The sequence below is a fragment of the Pelophylax lessonae genome (assembly GCF_965119305.1).
Source record: "Pelophylax lessonae genome assembly, chromosome: 4".
Lineage (NCBI taxonomy): Eukaryota > Metazoa > Chordata > Amphibia > Anura > Ranidae > Pelophylax > Pelophylax lessonae.
The window spans coordinates 308649565-308671654 of NC_138771.1; the positions used below are offsets into that span (position 1 = coordinate 308649565).

The window sequence follows — 22090 nt, forward strand, 5'->3', positions numbered from 1 at the left end:
GTGTCCTAGGCTCCTTCTTATGTGTTTTGTCATACGTGACATCAGGGGCAAAGCACCTGCAACTACTATCTAGCTTGCCTATGCCAGGAAATGGCCCTGCTGCCAGGCCTGTGCACTAGAACTGGTTTGACAGGAGCAAAGGCACCTGAAGCAGAGTAGGGGCTTTTGTCCAAACTAACTATCCAAATTAGGTCTCTATTTATAAAACAGAAGTTATCTGCAGGTCACATTCCCTCACATATCCCAAAATATCAGGGCTATTCCTCATTTAAGGATAGCAGGCGGGCTATGCAAATCACTACTAATGCCCCATTGACTAGATGCAAATTCAGAATCACTAGTGCATAGTGCAAATATGGATTCATTTTATAAAGCAATTTATTCCAAACTGCATACAGTTGTTTTAGGCTTTTTGCCCATCATCCATGACTTCTATAGAGTAGGGATAGGGGAGTAGGGCTTGGAACCCAATGAGACAGTATAACCATATAGGATGTGGTGAACAGGAACAAAAACAATCAAAAAGCCATCACTGTTTGATTGCTTTAGTGGATGCCTTCTGTAATAAGAAGGCTTAACTGTGCTGCACTACATTTAGAGCCCATTCAGACTAACGCGACACGACTTTGGGGGGGCGACCTGTGAAGTCGCGTGCACCGCTGTGCGGCGCGACTTGCAGAGACTTCACATAATGGAAGTCAATGCAAGTCGCTCCGAGGTCGCTCCAAAGTAGAACAGGACCCTTTTTTCTAAGTCGGAGCGACTTTTGTCGCTCCTATTAGAACGGGTCCTGTGCTAATCAATGGACCGCGACCGAGCGCGACTTGTCAGGCTGACAAGTCGCGCTAATGTGAATGGGCTCTTAGACTGAGGGCCTTTTGATTGCTTTAGTCCCTTCTCACCATAACCTGTATGGTTATACGGTCTTAATTTAATTCATTCTCCATCTTTACCCGGTCTTAAAAAAAAAAAAAAAAAAATCAGCCCCTAGAACAGAAATTGTAGAAACCGCAAGATGCAAACATCAGCAGAAGAGCTTCCCAACATTACACACAGCATGGCTGTAACACAGCAAATAAAAGGATTGGACTTCTTCTTTAACAGTCATACAAGTAAAGAAAGTGCAGAAACAGAAAAGTTAGCAAAAGAATAAGAAAGAAAGGAGCACTGAGTCAGTGACAGCTGAAGGCCACCCACATGCTTTCATATGAAAATCAAACATGTTCTTTCACAGATATCCTGATACATGCAGTATGTTCACTTCTTTTATGCAAAAAACTGGGAAGAATGAAAAAGTGGCTTTTAAGACCTCAATTATTCAGTTCATAGACAAAGGATTATTTCAATTAAGAATGGAAATTAAAAGGCAACCCCATACAGACCCATAATTATAGTTTTAACTCTTATAATTGCTCATAAAATTGGATGCAGCACAGCTTACAGTAACATTGTGGGATGGTGGATTGAAAGCAGAGGTCTGCATGTGTTCAGACCAACCCTGTACCCTGAAATCTGTATTCCCACTAACAGAACATTAACAATATGCTGTCATAATTTTATCACCACTGCTATACCCTAGTATAGGTTACCAATATACAGAGTGCGGTGTAGGGAGTCTGCACACAGCTATGGAACAAGCATGCAAACTGGATGTCCCTTGTGCTGCTGCATCTGGGACCTGTTCTGTAAAAACCGCAACAACGTTTTCCTTTGTCTTCTGACTTTATGTGCTGCCCAACCAATTTTTTATATGTATTTTTTTTAAAGGATCTTGCTGTAGGGGACATAACATGCAGTCACAGTAATTTGTAAAGGGCATCTAGAAAGCACACATGTGGAATAATTGTTATACAACCTATTCCCAATCCTGTACCATCTTTTGCAGCAGGTCTGCAGTCTTTTGTAGTAACATATACATATTAAAGTATGTAACCCCAATATTTCATATTCCAGATATGTAGCATGTGCTTGTGTTATAAAGGGATGTCAAAGGTATGCAGACCCTGCCACTTTCCTTATTAGAGCCCTGCAACTGCAGCAGCTATTTGATAATTATATAATCACTTCCATTAGGACACGGACAAACAGCTAGATCTTCAGAATAACAAAAGTTAGGAATCTGCAAAATTTGTTAAAATCCCTGCAATGTACATAGATCACCCAGAGGGGAATGCTTTTTGTCAACAAAAGTGGAGTTACACTTTAACCCTTTCGCTGCCAGGCCCTGTGCTCCACCAGGCCAGGCCATTTTAGCAATTTTACCTCTGCTTTTTTTTTTTTCCTTTACAGCTTTCAGAGTTTGTTAAAGAACCCCCAAACCATATATTTTCTGAAAGCATGTAGAATACAAGTAAGGTGCTGCTGATTTTTAGGGCACAAGGATATTTGGGCAAATGTTCACCAAAACAATATTTTTGCTAAAATTACACTAAAATCATTATTAGCAGATAAAAACACCACATTTTTACAAAATCCCTGATAAATATAAAAGCTAACCTGTATGGAGTTAATAAATAAACACTATTTGTAAATTTTAGATTGCGCTTTTATGGGTCCTGGTGAAGATCGAACATTTGCAAAAATGGAAATATCCAAATTTCTAAAAAAATCTAGAGGTTTCTTTGTTCCCTTACAGCTTTCAGAGTTGACCCTCCCAAACTATATATTTTCCGAAAGCACATGACCTGTAGATAAAAAAAGACAGTGCTACTGATTTTAACACCCTGTGATATTTGTGCAAGTGTTTATCAAATCTATTTGTTCGCTAAAAATTCTCTAAATTCATTTTTAGCAGATCTAAACACAGCGAATTTCACAAAATTCCTGCTAAATGTAAATGCTTAACCTGTATTAAGTTAATAAATAACAAATATTTGTAATTTTAAAGTTAAGTCTTTTTGCAAAATGGTGAAAATTAAAACGTACGCAAAAATGTAAAGAACCACATTTCTCAAAAAATCTGAAGGTTTTCATTGTTCCATTACAGCTTTCGGAGTTTGTTAAAGAACCCCCAAACTATATATTTTCTGAAAGCATAGGACCAGTAGAATAAAAGGAAGATGCTACTGATTTTTAAGGCCCCACAATATATTTGTGCAAATGTTTACCAAATCCATATTTTTTTCTAAGAATACACTAAAATCATTTATAGCAGATACAAACACAGCAAATTTTACAAAAATCCTGCTAAATTCCTTCAAAATATAAAAGCAAATTACATCAATGGGACTGCCAGCGCAGGGATGAACAGAACACCTGTGCATCCCTGTAAAGGTACTGTGTATGCCCGGTGTGAAGAAGGCCTTAGGCCCCTTTCACACACGCAGACCGATTAGGACTGCCTATTCGTTTTTTAAAGCGGGCCCAATCGGGCCACCCATTGTTTTCTATGGGGAGGCTGATCTAAATGGACATGTGTCCATTTACACCCGCCTGCATCCGATCCAGTCTAACTAAAAAATCCCATTCCCCATCCATCTAGCAGATTGGATAAGATGGAAATGGACAGGTGGCCCGTTTCTATCTGACCACCCCATAGAGAACAGCGGGCTGTGTCCATTCTGCCTCAGTGGAGCGCACGTGGACCTGTCATCTGCCTGCTCAGTGGGGATCACCAGAGAGATCCCTCACTGAGCAGGCGGAGCTGCCTGATAGAGTCCGCTCTATGTTTTTTTTTTTTACAATTCTAGTTTTTTATTAGTTTTTTTTTGGGGGGGGGGCAGGATTCTTTGGTGAGATATCAGAGGTCCAAACAGACCCCTATATCTCTTTTTTGAGACAGAGAATGGGACTTAAAAAAGATGTCTGTATAGAGACTCCCTTATCCATTCATAAACTGTCAGTCTGGCACGTAGGTTTACTATGTGATCAGCTAATCAGCTGAGCTGTCAATGGACACAGGAGCCATGGTCCACTGCACTACAGGGAGGGGCTGGTAAATACATGTTTACCAAGCCCCAGCTTCACCAGCAGTGCTAGTCAGCAGCTGCAGGAGGGAAAGGGAGGGATGCCGCTGGGGGGGATGGATGGATGGGGGGTGCAGGGGTCGGTATGAGGGGGTGGGATCGGCCTACGTGGGGGGGGGGGGGACAATTGTGTGATCCCCCCAAGCCCCAGCTGCACCTGAAGCCGGCGGGAGTGGTAGATGAGGGATGCCAGCTTCTTAAAAAGGTAGCTACAGGGGGATTGGGTTTACTGAACATTTCTGTAATAAATTCATGGTCATTGAAGTGACCATGAACTTCTAGCAGGGGAAGAAATGAGGATGCCGTACGGACCCGGCAGTGAAAGGGTTAAAGTGTAAGTTCACCTTTTCACAAACAATGAAAAGGTGAACTAACTTAAAATATCCTGGCCAACCGTGTGGACCCTGCTGCATAGCGGGCCATGGCCTGTGCTGCTGTCCGTACACCACAATATGCAGCCCTGGAGTGAGTATCCATCATAATGCTCACAATGGGAAGCACTCACTGGTCAGAACAGTCATGTGACTATGATGACTAGTGAGTGCATCTAAGGTGTCTTTTTTTGGTAAGGTGTCACAGAAGAAAGAAGTGTTTTCCATTGCAAGAATTCTAATGGACACTTGGTTCAGGGATGTGTATTGAGGCATACGGACCTCTATACCAGCAGCACGGGACATCACTGACCATTATGTGCAGCAGGATCTGGAGATTGGCCAGGATATCTGGAGCTAGTACACCTTTTCATTTTTTGTGAATTACTCTTTAAAGGAGCTGTACAGCTAAAGCTTGTTTGGCTGTACTTCTTCCATGGATCACAGGAGTGCAGATCGGTCTGCACTCCTGTGACCCGTTTTCCGAAGTCGGCTCTCTGTTAACATCACAGATGTAAGTCCAGGCTCTGCGTCATCACGACAACGGAAGTTGGGATCCGCCAGGTGCCTGGACTGACACCCAGTTCAGCCTCTCCGCGAGCCGCTTTGAGCCTAACCTGGCCGCTCCCCACCCCCTCCACAGCTCAATGAGCAAGGAGGGGGCAGAGTGGAAAGCTGCTGACAGTCCACACCTTTATGCCCGGGGAGCTGTCAGAACCGAGCGATCAGTGGTGTTTGATCGCTCGCTTTTCAGTGTAGAGGCGCCTGGGGACTGATGCTGCATCCACCTAGGTAAGTATAATTCTCAAAAAAACAAAAAAAAAAAAAACAAACAAAGCCATACTTCTATTTTAAGACAAAATTAGACCTGCTAGAGTAGACTGGTGATTTTACTAGTATTTGCTTATTTGTAGTTTTCTTTACACAGCCCTTCTATTCAGTTACATTCCATCTATGTTTTTTCTTACTTAGCTGTCAATAAGAGCACTCTGCTTTGACGTGTGGTTGAAAATCCGTGTATTGCAGTGACCTTGTAAAAATCCAACAAATGTTATTTATACGTAACAAATACCTATTGAATGCATCCATCATAAATACATGGTAAATGTATCGTAACACAATCCATTTTTCCTAAAAGCGTGAAATTCTTTTTAGGTGTGTCTTATTTGTTTCTGCCTTAATAAACTTTCCTTATACACAGACAGAGAGCTGTGCACATAATAGAATGCGTTGTGTTTCACATTTAGATCTGCTAGTAGAAAGCCCTTTATGACAGAAACATGAAGGCTGCCAATGCTGACCTCTCCTAAAACCTAGCTTTTATTTAATGGAGTTGTAAAGTCAGAAGGTTTTTTTTATCTTAATGAATTCTATGCATTAAGATAAAAATCCCTTTGTGTGTAGCACCCCCTAATACTTACCTGAACCCCATCTCTGTCCACGAGTCCCTCGGCCGTCAGGGACTCTCCCTCCCGATTGGCTGAGACACATTGGCTCCTGCGGCTGTGAAAGTCAGTTAGCCAATCGGGAGAGAGAGGGGGCCGGACCAAATGGCAGCTCAGTGTCTGAATGGACAGACAGAGCTGCAGCTCGGCTTGGGTGCCCCCATACCAAGCTGCTTGCTGTGGGGGCCCTCGACTGAAGGGAGCAGCAAAGAGGGACCTGAGAAGAGGAGGATCTGAGCTACTCTGTGTAAATCCAACTGCAGAGAGGAGGCAAGTATAACATGTTTGTTATTCTTTAAAAAAAAAAAAAAATGGAGACTTTACAATCACTTTAACAATCTCATACTGGTTCCAGGTCAGGATTGGCTGATCTTTACTTTCAGCACCGATGTAATCAAGTGCCTTCACATATGTGGTCAGTACTGAAGTGAGCCTGGGGCAGGATTTTCTCCAGGAAAGTTACATTAGTCTATTCATCTATGTCAGCAAGACGGGTAACATAGCTTTAGGTTAACTTTTGACTAGAGGGGCCACTTCAGTATCCAAATGGATGCCAGTAAAGAGCTGGCCAAAACATTTTTTTGATTTTCGGTTGAACGATTGTAGAAAAATCATTTGTCAGAACATTATTTCTTGCCATCACTGATACAACCAATTTCATTCAAAAGCCCTTAAAATTGTATTCAAACCGGCTATTTATGATTATAACGGAATCTCAAAAGTTACAGGCTTCATTACAAAATGTTTAATTTTACCCGAATTAACGCCAAATTCACAGTTAGAATTTAGCTTGGTGGAGAAAAGTTGTCCATTCTACTCCTTTGAGTTTTCTCATCACTGTGGATGAAAACCAATGTCAGTGTAACCCAACTAACTATTAAAAAATCAAAACTTTCCGGATACAAAAGTTTTCAAACAGAATTCTACTGGTGTATGGTCAGCTACAGCTTTAGTTTGAGGCCCCATGCACACGGGGCGTTTTTAACGCCGCTGTAAGCAGCGTCAGACGTTTTCCTCTTGCAGCCTAAAAACGCCCCTCCATGTTATTCTATGGCCTCATGCACACAAAGACGTTTTTAAGCTGTAAGTGGCCTAAGCGTTTTTCAGCTGCAACAAGAACCCACGGCCTGCGCGTTCTGAGGCCCAGCGTTAGAGCGTTAAAAGCGCTTGACGCTATTTAACGCTATTTAACGTTTTTATCGGCGTTTTCCAGCGTCCGGCGTTATTAAGCTGTAGAAATTTTCAGAAATGTGATTGGTCACTGTAATGGAGTAAAAACACAGGAAATGCATTTTTACATTTCCCAAGTGTCCTTTGCTCAGCCGTGTGGGTGGGTGGGTGTGTCTGTGTGGACATACAGGAGAGAGAGGGACAATGGCTGCTGATATAGGTCAGACAGAGCTTATCTCTGCAGTTGAGGCCCATCCAGAGCTGTGGGATGTCTCCCATCCCTTCTATAGTGACAGGATTAAAAAATCAAAAACCTGGATGGATATATCTGAAGCCCTAACACCAGGCTGGGACCGATTGAGCACCGCAGAGAAGAAGGAAAGAAGTAAGTTTTTCAGAAATGCATGACTTGTGTGCTGTATAATTACAAAGAATGCATATTTTAACCTTACTTCACTTTTCTTCTTAGGCAAAATTTTCCAAAAGAGGTGGAAGTCCCTGCGTGATCGGGTCAGGAGGGATCTGACAGAGGAGGAAAAAGCTAACACAAGTGGTGCAGCTGCCTCCCACAAAAGAAGACACGTGTACCACAACCACCTGGCATTCCTGCGTCAAGCAATGATAGACAGCAGTAGAGAGTAAGTCGCACATACTGTATTTTTGACTTACATATAGGGGTGCTCAGAGCATCGTTTTCTGTGAATGTATTGCTATTCTGCAGCCATTTTTTTTTACATATTTTTCAGGACAACATCTAATATTGCGGACCTGACTCAGCATGCTAGTCAGGAGGTGGTTGAAGAACCAGAGGACAGACCCCCCAGTGCTGCCACTGAAAACAGTGACATGACGATCCAATCCAGTGGATCTCATGTCTGCGATGAATCCACAATACAGGTTAGTGTCTGTCTAGTCTGTCTGCCATTCTTTTCTTCATTGTATGTATGTGACAAACTGAACCTTTTTCTTTCTTAACAGGAATCCAGGGACCAGGAATGTGTTGTGGAAGAAATTCCCGATAGTGGTGTGGGGCGTGGCCGTGGCGAGGTACCCGTTCGTGGCAACGAGGTATGTGTGCGTGGCGCTGTGCGTGGCCGTGGCCGCAATCAGCGTCAGAGGGGTGGCGGTATTGTCCCTCAAAACGAGGACGGGGTGTTAGCGTTGCTGCAGGAAGTGCGGCAGGAGAGGCGCAGTGGGGATGTGTTCCTCGATCCTGGCAACTCACGCGCCGCCTTCTGCCGTGCTGCATACTACATCCTGGAGGACATTGGGGGACCTGAAGAAAAGCTTTGTATGGATCGTGTGCTCGCCATCATGACACAATATAGGCATGCAAAACTAAGTGGTGGCCCGCCACCATCAAACGATCCATTCAACACTTTTCTTGATCCCCCAATGCCCTCTGTGACCTCAGCAACGCTAACACCCCACTTTCAATACCGCCCCCCTCCGCAACGCCACCTACCTACCTTGTCCCCTCCGCAACGCCACCCAACACCTGTCTTGTCCACGCCCTCCTATTTCCCACCCCACTCCTCCATTGATTTCTCCCAACCACCTACCCAGTACCCGCCACCAAACTTACCTGGACCCCCTTACCACCATGAGGTTGCGCAGGAACGACATGTCCAAGCCACCCACTCGCATCCTGACATCAGCTATCCACGTTCGAAGTCACCGCGGTCAAGCCAGGACGATCAGTCAGGATACACCTACCAGCATTTGTGATTTTTTTTCTTTTTTTTGTGTTTATTTGAATAAAAACCTTTTTTTGAAATGATATTTTGCCTCATTTTTTTTTTTAAAGTTGTAAGTTGAAATAGAAGTACATCTGCACAGGCCATTGGGCTGGCACACACTTGCCACATGCAGAAGGAAACCCCCCTCCTTCTTCTGCATGTGGCAAGTGTATGCACAGGCCATTGGGCTGGCACACACTTGCCACATGCAGAAGGAAACCCCCCTCCTTCTTCTGCATGTGGCAAGTGTATGCACAGGCCATTGGGCTGGCACACACTTGCCACATGCAGAAGGAAACCCCCCTCCTTCTTCTGCATGTGGCAAGTGTATGCACAGGCCATTGGGCTGGCACACACTTGCCACATGCAGAAGGAAACCCCCCTCCTTCTTCTGCATGTGGCAAGTGTATGCACAGGCCATTGGGCTGGCACACACTTGCCACATGCAGAAGGAAACCCCCCTCCTTCTTCTGCATGTGGCAAGTGTATGCACAGACCAGGGCTGGCACACACTTGCCACATGCAGAAGGAAACCCCCCTCCTTCTTCTGCATGTGGCAAGTGTATGCACAGGCCATTGGGCTGGCACACACTTGCCACATGCAACATTGAACTGGAACAATGGAAGAATGATAGACATCAAAAGAACTGACATACATGTTTAATAAAAGCTGTATGTGAAGATATCACAAAGTTTACAAGATGAATGATTTTAGACAAAATTATCCTGCCATGCCACTTCCCCATCAGGCGAGACAAAGAAATCCGCAAACTTATCTCTGATGGTCATGACTCGTGCTGTTGTTCGTAAGTCCATAAACTGCACGCGGTGCATGGGGTTACGTGGCTCTGGTTCAACGCTGCTCCTGTCGCTTCTCCTTAGGAAATTGTGCAAAACACAGCAGGCCAGGACAACCTTGGTGGCATTGTCAACATCCAGTTGCATACATGACAGCAAAACCCTCCATTTTGCTGAGCACACACCAAACGCACACTCCACAACACGACGAGCTCGGCTCAGCCGATAATTGAATATACGTTTGGTGTGACTCAGTCCATAGCCACTGTATGGCCTCATCAGATTTTCTGCCAGTCCAAATGCTTCGTCGGCCACCATGACCAATGGCAAGCTTGGTTCCTCAGTACACGGTAGCGGCCTGCTTGTTGGTATGTTGAGTCGTCCTTCGTGTAGCCGACGTCCAAAGGCCGATTCTCGAAAGATGCGGGCATCACCCTGGCTGCCATATGCTCCTACATCAACAGCAAGGAATTGAAGATGGGCATCAGACAATGCCAGGAGTACCACAGAAAAATATTTCTTGTAGTTAAAGTATGCAGAGCCGGAATGGGGGGGGGCTTCTTCACCCTGATGTGTTTTCCATCAAGGGCACCGATACAGTTGGGGAACTGGGTTTTCTCCCAAAATTCGTCGACAACTGCTTCCCACATCTCTTCAGTCGGCTCCGGCATGACCACCTCCTTCAACTGCTCCCATATTGCCGCACATGTCTCCTTAACAATTTTGGCCACCGTGGAGACACCTAGCAGAAAATAGTGGTGTAAGGAGACAAAGCTTTGGCCAGTAGCAAGAAACCTAAAATAAAAATAAAAAATGATTACATATTACATCTATCTTTCAAAAATACATTGAAAATGTTTTAACTAGGACCTCACCACCTAACCCTCTTAACCCAAGTACTAACCCTATACAAAACACCCACAAATGATTTCACTTACCGAAGTGTCACAAGCAGCCTTTCCTCCGGTGACACACTGCTTCGCATGTTCGTGTCCATCCTGGATAGACTTGGCCTGAGCTTCTCCAGCAGGTCATCGAAAAGCGGAACGGACATACGTGAAAAGTTGTACCACTTGTCCGGATACATGCGGAGTTGGGTGTACATGGTGGTAAAGTACCCCACGGACAGACGCTGCAACATGACAGGATGCACCCAGAACCTTCGCCGTCTGCTCCTCTCATTCTCCTCCTCCAACTGTCTCCTTCTACGCATCCTTCTCAAGATGATGAGCAGGATCGCCTCATCAACCTTCTGCATAACAGGATCCATGACTCAGAAATGCAAAAAATACTCCGAAAATACAAGAAACACTCTCAACTGATCTGAAAATGCTCTCTCCTCTCTCTCTCTCCTACCAAAATGGCTTCCACACATTGCATTGTGGTTATTTTGGGTGTGGAAAATGGAGGAGGACTGATTTTTTAAAAAAACGCTATTTAGCGCTGACGCGGCTTAACGCTCATTAACATAATTTGAGAAACGCTGTTTAACGCGCGTTTTTAACGCCGGTTTTTCCCGGCGTTATAACTAGCTTGGACGTACGTTTTTTTGAACGCCCCGTGTGCATGGGGCCTGAATGTTAATCTGCCAAGTAATCCTTTTGTTTAGCAGACTATTATTATTATACAGGATTTATATAGCGCCAACAGTTTGCGCAGCGCTTTACAATGTGAGGGAAGACAATACAGTTGCAATACAATTCAAAATAGGAGGAACTAGAGGGCCCTGCTCGTTAGAGCTTAAAATCTAGACTTTAGTAAATTTGCATATGTATAGCTGCGGAGCGCAACTTAAAGCCCTTGTTACCCCAACACTTTTCCTGATATGTGCCTTCTGTACCATGTACCTGTATAAGAAACTATCCTGTTCTCTTTGTATTGTTTCCTTTGTATTAAATCCCTGGTGTTCCTGCAAGTCCCTCTGTTTTCCTATTAAAAACTGACCACATTAAGCAGGGGAGTTACATTGTGGTCAGTTCTCTAGCTGTGCTGGGAACTTAGACTGCTCTCATCCAATGATCAGACTTGTCCTGACACAACCCTCCTGCACAGCTATTTACTGGGAAGCTCAGTGTGCTGCTGCTTCTCCTCCCCCTAGCTCTTGTGCAGCTGAGAATAGGGGGAAAAAAATGTTATTTATATATAATGTTTTTTTTTTTTTTTTTATATATCTAAGCAAAAAATGTTTTACCTTTCATTTCTATTTTGAACTGAACAGGTTGTTTCACAAGGTGATCATTCAGCCCCCGTTCACACTGGGGCGACCTGTCAGGCGACCTGGTCGCCTGACAGGTTGCCGTAGGTCGCCTTCCACAGAGAAGCTGTGGACCCGTTCTAATAGGAGCGACACAAGTCGCTCTGACTTAGAAAAAGGGTCCGGAGCTTCTTTGGGGCGACCCGGAGCGACCTGCATAGACTTCAATGTTATGAAGTCCATGCCGGCCGCTCCGAGGTCGCGGTGCGAGCAGTGCGCCGCAACCTATGAGGTCGCCCGGCGAAGTAGCGTCGCCCCAGTGTGAACGGGGCCTTACAATCACTAATTATAAACAAAGGCCTCCTTTACACTTGGTTGGGGCTGCAAAAACAAGCAGTTGAACTACTTTTTTTAAGCTGCAGAGGAAGCAGACAGGGGTGTACACATGCTGTGATGCTTTGCATCGCCGAGTGGCAAATATTATCCCACTCATTACATTCGGCGGGCAGAACTACTTGCCAAACATGGCCCATCCAACAGCATAGGGCCACCTAGACATACACAACATGACCTCAGAATTGCCCCTCAGCTGTTTTTCACTCCCTGTAATAGAGGTCATTAGAGTCTGATGAGTGAGGTGTGCATCTATATATTGGTGGAGGAACACCACTCTGTCTTCACTTATGGTAGATTATTTATGCTAACCGGATTTACCCTGGACTTTATGGAGTGGAAATTTTTCATTTATATTTGATTTTTTTTCAGGTAAAATTTAGTGACACATATCAATATTATTTATCACTTATGGGTAGTTGTACCTAAAAACGAGCAGCTCCTTTACTTTATTTAAAATCAATTATATATATTTGTTACACAAATTAGTATGGTTTAATATCTGTATTCACTTGATTACACAACTTATTCATTTTGCCCATTTGTGGGAACCTATATCAGGCTCTGAATTTATTGCACACCTGACATGACACTTCCTCACTGCCTGTCAAACGCCCTAAGAAATGCGAGCTGCTGCAGATCGCTCTTCAGAGGTTGAAGCTAGTGTAAATGAGCCCTTGGGAATTATTATTATAATACAGCATTTATATAGTGCCAACAGTTTGCACAGCGCTTTAAAACATCAAGGCAGACAAAACAGGAGGAATCAGAGGTTCCCTGCTCAATATCAGGGCAGAACAGGGTTAAGTACACCTGTCTGGCCATCCAAACACCTATTCCCACAGTAGGCTTGTTTATCACACATTCCTTCACTGATATTACTGTTTGTTTTCTTAATAAAACAGTTCAAACATTTCATGTGTAGGCTGCAGGGTCAGGGCTGCTGGTGGCTGGAATGTGCTGCTTTAACCCATTGTTACAGACACAATGGCAGATCCTGCATAGAGCTGCGGAGCAAATTCCTTGCATGCCTGGCAGAACCATGATTAATTCACACTAAAGAGACTGCCGTATGGGCTAATCGTCTTTCCAAGAAGCTAACACCACAAACATGCCCACCAAGCCATTTTACCATCTGCCACAAATAATCCAGACATAGATATTCACTACGTTCAGCTCTGCTGGCATCACTCAGCTGCTAATGATCCAGGAACAGGATAATGTATGCATCTTGTACTTGTTTGTCTTTTCTGTCGCATATATGGGACAATTCAGGAAGCTTAATCAAAGTACACACACATGAATTATGTCATAATATAAAACATACAGTACAGCTGACACACAAGTGCAGTTATTGGGTCATGTACGTTTTGTTTAAGGTTTTGGCATGTGTCTTCATGTTTTCTTTGAATTACTCTTTGTTATCCTAAATTATAGTATATTATCCGTGCACTTAAATTGAGCTTGTTCTGAGTCCATGCAGGAAAAGCAACAGGTTTGCCTAGATTCTGCCCCCATCAACAGTACATATCTAAAGTGGTATTAAACCCAAAAGCAAACATTTATTATACTGCAGCTTACCAATTCTCAAATGTGATGGCTGCATTTGTTTTTTTTTTATGATTTTACTTCGTTTTTCATCTGGTGATCCAGCCAGTAAGTCTGTTTTCCACAAGAATAAGCTTCTTTCCAGATGTATCAATTTACAGGCATGAGACAAACCATTTAACACTGATTGGGGTGCTTACAGTGAGCAGCTTTTATGTAAAATCTTCATCCCAAAAGAAAAAAACGATTTGCTGCAATGGATTACAGAAGTGTGAGCTGGAGTTTCAAATAGCATCGATGGAGCATTGATAGTTTAAAAAAACTATTAGATGGGCACCTTAAAGACCACAACATACAATGTACGGTTAACAGCAAACACACACACACATCATAGGTTGAACTGGATGGACTGATGTCTTTTTTCAACCTCACAAACTATGTAACTATGTATGAGTTTGGCTTCAATTAGTTAGCGTGTTTAAATCTGCTAGTACATTTTACTCCCCCTCTCCAAACTGACAATACTGCTGTCTGCTGTGTCCCCTATGCTCCTTCTTTCAGAGTGGGGACACTAATGCAGGTGGCGTGTTACTGGCAAGATCACCAAGTAAAAACAATGGGGGAGAAAGCCTAAAAAAAGAAAACAAATGCGGCCACCACATCGGCAAGCTGCAATAAATTCAGTTTTTGGTTTTGAACATAATACCGCTTTACATTTCCTTTGTTTCCCATTTCTATTCCATTCATGCCAGAAGCTATGGAAGAAAAGCCTATAAAAACTCCCAAGTTTCTCTAGCTGGAGCTTACACAGAGTTTAGCTTTGTCTCTTCACCCCCATGTGACAGAATTGGGCCATGCAGATGCAACAAGAAATAAAAGGAAGGGGATTCGTTATCCCATCTTGGAGTCAATCTGAATAGACTCGGTTTCACTATTTTATGTGATAATTTTCATGTTGTACCCCTACTTATGTTAATCTAATGGGTTCCACTACGTACACTGGTTACTTACCTGTACATTTGTATTTCATATTTGGAAAATGAATAAAAATCTAACGAAAAAGGAAGATAATTGAGTCACACATGCTCCTCAATACCTGGAGATACCAGGTAGCTCTTTTGCTCCCAGCAGGTAAAAGTAAGTATTCACCAATGGTGGGGCTGGCATGAAAATTAACCAGTAGCTTTATTACAGCAAAGCATATGTTCAGTTTAAGGTATCATAAAACTAGCAGATGAAATTACATGAGGCATGTCCTCTCTTAGGCTATGTTCACATCTTGGCGTTGCCATTTACAGGCGTTTTTTAGGCGTTTTTTCAGGCGTTTTTAAGTTGACAAGTAAGTTGAAAAAAAAAAAAAAAAGGCCTGTAATCTGCCCAAAAAGAAGCTCATGTACTTTTTTGAGCGTTTTGCTTAAAACGCTCAGATGTGAACAGGGGCCATTGAAATGAATAGGATTTGTCTTGTTGGGCGTTTTTTGAGCTGATCCTAGAGCAGAAAAACACCCCAAAAACGCCCCAAAACGCCTACATGTGAACTTAGCCTAAAAGACATCAACTCTTTCCCAGAGTTGGAGATAGCTTAAAGTGGTTGTAAGCCTAGGTTCATACTTAGGCCATTTTGAAATCTTGGGAATTCAGCAGAACTCGCACGATTTCAAGCCGGCATTTCAGTCTGACTTCGGAGGCGATTTCCTACACAGAGGTCTATGGAAATTGCACCCCCCCCCCCAAAATCCCCAAAAGTATTACAGAAACCACTGTTAGGAATCGGTGCGGTGCCACAAAGTCGGCGGGACTCCGATTCAGGCAGTGCCATTGCCAACAATTGGTTTCGATTTGACATGTCAAATTGGACCAATGTGAACGTGGGCTGAAGGCTGAAAGATTTTTACCTTCATGCATTCTATGCATAAGGTAAACAACCTTCAGTGTGCAGCTCCCCCCTCCACCCCTCAGTCCCCCCTAATACTTACCTAAGCTCAATCTCGGTCCAGCGATGTGCAGGAGACCTGAAGCTCTTCCAGGTCTCTCCCTCCTGATTGGCTGAGATGCAGCAGCAGGAGCCATTGGCTCACGCTGTCAATCACAGCCAGTGAGGCGAGAGCAGGGGGCGGGACGGAGCCCTGCTTTGGGTCTTATAGATGCAGAGAGCCGGCTCGGGTGCGAGCACGCATGAGTGCTCCCACAGCAAGCAGGTTGCTATGGGGGCACTTGGCAAGGGGGAGAGGCCCAGAGCGCCAGCAAGGGATCCGCGAAATGAAGGATTGGGGCTGCTCTGTGCAAAACCACTGCACATAGCAGGTAAACATGACATGTTTGTTTTTTTAATAAAAATGTTTCCTTTACATTCACTTTAGTCTGACAGATATGGATGGTCTGCACAGATGCAGATAGATAGCAATAGCAGAAATCAGTGGTTCAAGAGCAGTATTATTGTACTCAGGTAGCCCTTGAATTATCTGACCTTCTATGTTGTCGGTTTTGAATGCTGTATTTGTATGGCCCAGATCATGCACAGACCAGTTACCAGAAGTATAATGGCTGACAAAAATTAGAATGAAACAGTGTTCTTTCTTAGTGGTTCATTTATTAATATTCAGCCATTTAATGATAAATAACTGGTGGACCACAGAACCACAGAAAATCAACACAGTAGTTTTAGTGCCTGGACCAGTTTGGAAACTCCTGACTGATATTGTAGAAGATAACCTGGGACTGCAGAAGATAACCTCTCCCAATGTTTGTGTAGATTATCATTATTATATCATTACTATATGATAATGTTGTTGCAACCATGGCCTCCTTAAAACAATGTGTGCAGATTATGTCACATTCGGTCAGTAGTAGTGACTAGTTGGCAATACACCTGTACTGGCGGAAGCCATGCTTCCTTGTTCTGAAGTCTCCACTTGGAGAGAGAACGATAGCAGTGAAGCAATGATGTGAGAAGAGGGGAAAAAAAAGAGCACAATAGAAATTCACAGGGGAGGATTAGAGAGGAAGCAGGTGAGGCTGTTTGGACAGGACGCACCTCGCATCTTGTTAAAACTACAATCATGACACTTTTACAGCAAAAGGATTTACTAAAGCATGTTATCCCCCCCCCCCACTTCTGACAATGACTGGTCACAAAGCTACACAAAAAAAAAAAACCAAGAGATAAAACGGAAGCTTTTATACAACAGGTATCACAGATGTAGTTTTATTGTTGCAGGACAGTAATTTGGAAACTCAGACTTCTCTGCTATAACTCATGTGAAGGTGTCAGATGTGAAAAGGACAATAACCCCTATTAAACAACAGAGACCTAAATATAAAAAGGAGACAGAAACTCGGTGTGAAATTGTAACAGTTGTTCCCTCATATGCCATAAAGCAACATTCAATAGACCTATTAAATGGATCCTAATTTTAATTATTATTCTACTATATGCTGTATATATTTACTTTCAATAATACAATACCTAGCCAATTCGGTCATTTTTTTTTCTATTTGTGACCAAGGTTATGTATTATCCATGAATGTATTCATATTTTATAATTTTTTATCAGTTTAATTGTCAAATAAAAATAGATTGTCTTTAGCAATGCATGAAATATATTCTCTGGTAGGTGTAAACCCAATCATAACAATGAAGTGTGTTAAGATGAGTTACAAAAAGGCAGCCTATTCATTTGAATTGCACCAAAAAAATGTGCATGTACCATTTCTGGCAGCACACTGCATAATAATGTGTTCCCATACATTGCTCTGCAACGCATGATCGTGAATGAACCAAAAGTATGTTCATGCATCGAACCAATGCGCTTAACATGTTGTGTGTATACTAGTTCTTCCTCTACCTGTGTGTAAATGGCACTTTAGAAGTCCTTGTTTAAGCTTATATATACAAAAATTGGATATTGAAAATAATTTACTCACAGAGGCTTTTGCTCCTGTTCCCCTTAGGCCCTGTTCACACCTGAGCATTTTTCAGCTCATAAAACGCTCGTCTCTGAAGTCTCAAAATGCCCAACAAGCAAAATCCCATTCATTTCAATGGCCCCTGTTCATATATGAGCGTTTTGTCGCCTGAAGCAAAAGGCCTGAAGCTCAAAAAAAGTACATGAGCTTCTTTTTTTGGGAGAATACCAGCCTTTTTGTTAGATGTCAATGCCTGCCTCCAAACACCTGCAAAAAAAACGCCTGAAAAAAACGCCTGAAATAAAGACGCCTAAAAACGACACGCTCCGGTTTGAATGGAGCCTTAAGCTTTCTATATTGACCTAAATACTTTATGCCCATGGACAAACAAGGATTATTCATGTTAATGTGACAGTTAACATTTTTTTAAAATTAAACCGCAAATATTTGAGCTTTATATGTACATTCTATTTCACAAGTGATTAAAGGTATAGATCTAGGATGACCGATGAATGAATCAGTTGATTAAAATGATAGCAATAACCTTGGGACATGTTGCACCTCTGGCAACCCATCAGGCAAAGGTTTTTGGTAGAGCTGGATTTTCCCAGTCATGCCTTTTCCCCATTCTAGTCCCCTGACTCCCTGAAAGTGTCCACTTGCTCCTGGACTGGCCTGCAGAGCTTTTGAAGACAATATTAAAGTCCAACTCCAGAAAATCTAAGTGCAAGTTCACCTTAGTTCCAGTCCCAGCCGACGACTCTTTAGTGGAAACGCGTCAGGGGGGAGCCAGCCATGCCGCCAAGTGTCACGGACCGTTCTGCAGGCGGCCGTGATTTTTTCTTAAAGAGCCAGTGTTTTGTGTGTGTATGTCCTGGCTGATGTAAGTGTTTGCCTTTTTTATTAAATCATACTTTAAAGGATAATGCACTATCAGTCCCCTTTTTTCCTTCATTTGTGAATTGGTTTATGGGAATTCCTGCCACTGAGTTACCATAAAGATCTACATATCTGGGGAACGGATAGGTCCTGGAGAATACATGCAAAGGGTTCCATCCATGCATCAATGTCCACGGATCTTCTGTCTACCATTTCAAGGCTCTAACCTCCCAAATATTTGGTAAGAGATCACTTTTACCACTGTGTGTCACAGGTTCACCATCACCCCTGTGAAAGAGAAAGTCACTATTTGATTTCACTGCGGTAAGGGGCCACCTGTACACCTAGGATATTGGTTGAAGCACCATTTGTTTGAAGTTTTGATCCACATCATTATTTCCTCACAGGCTTCTTCATCACTCACGTTCTGAAGCAGAACAGTCAGCTTATTTTGAGAGACTTTATACTTATCACTCAATTTTTTGGTCATTTGATAGATTTTGTCTTTTTCATTGCATTGTTATTATGTGTGATTCACATACATTTCTTTAGAAGCGCACTAACTTCTTTACTTTCATTTAGGCTGCATTAACACTTGAGCGTAGCTATTTTCGCGCGTTTTTTACCGTGATTTTTACAGCGTTTTTTTCAGGCGTTTTTGGAGGCAGGCATTGACATCGAACAAAAACGCTGGTAATCAGCCCAAAAAGAAGCTCCTGTACTTTTTTCAGCTACAGGCGTTTTTCTTCAAGGGACAAAACGCTCAGATGTGAACAGGGGCCATTGAAATTAATGGGATTTTGATTGTTGGGCGTTTTGGATTTTCACAGATGAGCGTTTTATGAGCTGAAAAACGCTCAGGTGTGAACAGAGCCTTATTCATTATTCCTTTCTAGTGCTGCCTCTATCATATTTTTAAGTTTGTGCACCCTTTTCTTTCCTAAGTTCACCTTTTCACACAAAATGTAAAGGTGAACTAACACTACCTCCCCACCCCCAGTCCCCACTGCACTTACCTTCATGGATGATTAGCGGTCACTGCCCATGCTGCTGGTGTAGCGGTCCAGAGATCTGAAATCCCCACTCCTCTTTCCCTTTTTCTGTAGGGCTTCCAGGACGGATTTGAGAAATTACAATTGGTCAACGCCAACACCAATAGAATAGCAAGGATTTCATAAGCCTTTACCGCTACTCTTCTGCATGGGGAATGACAGCTAATCATCTGTGAAGGTAAGTGCATCAGGTACTGGGGGAGTGTTGTGGGGAAGAGTATAGGGAGGGTTCACATTTGAAAGTATCTAGTGGTGAAACTGACGTAAAAATGCTTGTTATGTAATTATATCTTTGAATGGCCTATTCATTTTACCTTGTTATTTTTGCCAGCGGTTCAGCTTTAAATTTAATCCATTGGAAAAACCAAAATATTTTAAACACTATTACATAAAGCCAACATTTTTTACTAGTCCAACTGCCAAGAGTTTCCACTGGTATTTGATATTTCAACCAATGACGAACACACTGCATCTTGCGATGTTTGCAGCCAAGCCCAAGCCTCTGTAATCTCAGAGCAGTCAAACCTGATCTGAAAGTAGAAAAGAATACCTGCTTTCAGGCCTAGAGAAGAGCCCTCATTCGCCCATGCTACAGAAATCACTAAAGCGGCATCTAAACCAGAGATGGGAAAGATTACGGGATACTAATCTTCTGAGAACTGTCTTGTCAATACTGGGCCAGGAGATGCTGGCAGGAACAATGAGAGTCTTTCTGACTGTGCAGCCATGCATGGGTGCATGTCTATAGAGCGGCCACACTAGTGCTAGCGCTTACATAATGGGACGTGCACCTTTGCTGGCCCTTACTCAACCATGAAAAAAGTTCATGCTTTTCTCTAGTACACCTAGTATTAGTAGTACAGTAACTAGATTTAAACATTCTAGCGATAAAAGAATGGATAATTATTTAATTGGTGGTAGGATGTTAAGTAGCACAAGAAATTATGGCCTGCCATAAACTGTGAAACCAACTTAGTCAAAGTGACAGCCTGATGAAAAATAACTGACAGCATTAAAAAAGTGTGGGCAAGTATAAAACTGCAAGCAGCTAATGACAGACTTGTCTAATATAGCAGAGCAAAAAAATAAATGATAATGTACAAACTGTAGTAATTACAAACAACTAATTAAAACTCATCGCTTGCTGAGAGATTGAATTATTTTGTGCACATAATTATTGTTCAATGTTGATGTGTTCAGTACATTCATGCTTCTTAATGAACCTTCTAAGACCTGATGTATGCCTTAAAACCTAAAAAGTGAGCCACTAAAATGACAAATACAAAATGTGGACACGAAGATTATTTATTTAAAGCAGTATTTAACCCAAAAGCAATAATTTATTATTATACAGCTTACCAATACTTAAATGTGGTGGCTGCATTAGTTTTCTTTTTTTAACCACTTCAGCGCCCGAAGGTTTTACCCCCTTAATGACCAGGCCATTTTTTGCCATACGGCACTGCGTTGCTTTAACTGACAATTGCGCAGTTGTGTGACGCCGTACCCAAATACAATTGATGTTCTTTTTTTCTTACAAATAGAGCTTTCTTTTGGAGGTATTTGATCACCTCTGCAGTTTTTAGATTTTGCGCTATAAACAAAAAAAAGAGCGACAGTTTTGAAAAAAAAAAAAAAAAAAAAACAATATTTTTTACTTTCTGCTATAAAACATTCCTAATAAAAAAAATGTAAAAAAAAAAATCAATTTTTTTATCAGTTTAGGCCAATTTGTATTCTGCTACATATTTTTGTTAAAAAAAACCCCAAAAAGCCTATATTAATTGGTTTGCGCAAAAGTTATAGCGTTTACAAACTACGGGATAGATTTATGGACTTTTTATTTATTTTATTAGTAATTGCGGCGATCAGCGATTTTTATCAGGACTGCGACATTGCAGAGGACAGACATGACATTTTTTGTCTGACATTTTTTGGGGACCATTGACATTAATACAGTAATCAGTGCTAAATAATATGCACTGTTAATGTATAAATGACACTGGCAGGGAAGGGGTTAACACTGGGGGTGATCAAGGGGTTAAATGTGTTCGCTATTGTGCTTATTGACTGTGTGGGGGTATTGGTTGGACAGAGGCAGAGAGAGAGAGATCGGTGAATCAGCTTAGCCGAATCACACGATCTTTCCCTGCCTCTCTGACAGAAGAGCTGCCTGCTTTGTTTACATAAGCAGGCGGTTCTTCTGTCATTCTACCCGAAGATCGCGGGAGGTCAGCGGCGATCAAGCCCGCTCCCCCTGCGGTCTGTCTCCCGCTGTGTCTAATCACAGCGGGAGCACAGCTCCGGTGGCGTGTGCCGCCAAAAGTGCGTGCACATAATCAAGTAGAGCTACGTGATTATGCACTGCCGAGCCGCCCTGCCGCAGTAAATCTGCATGGGGTGGTCGGCAAGTGGTTAACCTCTTCACGCTTGCTGTACGCATATAAGCAGCCCTGTTAAGACAACTTACCATGCTGGGAGCACGCACCCTGCACACCCACAGCATGGTAGCCAGCGGGATCATAAGCTCCCAATGCATACTTGCAATTAGGAGCTTTCCTATCATGTGACCACATGACCCAAATGCCCCCATCCACCTCCTGGCTTTTAGAACTCTTAAAGGGCCAGGA

General features: G+C 42.7%; 1 protein-coding gene across 1 annotated transcript in view; it reads right to left on the reverse strand.

Annotated features, from left to right (window-relative positions):
• The window catches only part of N4BP3 (NEDD4 binding protein 3), an 82278-nt gene that overhangs the window by 17964 nt on the left and 42224 nt on the right, over nucleotides 1-22090 (reverse strand). The gene's annotated exons all lie outside the window — the stretch shown is intronic.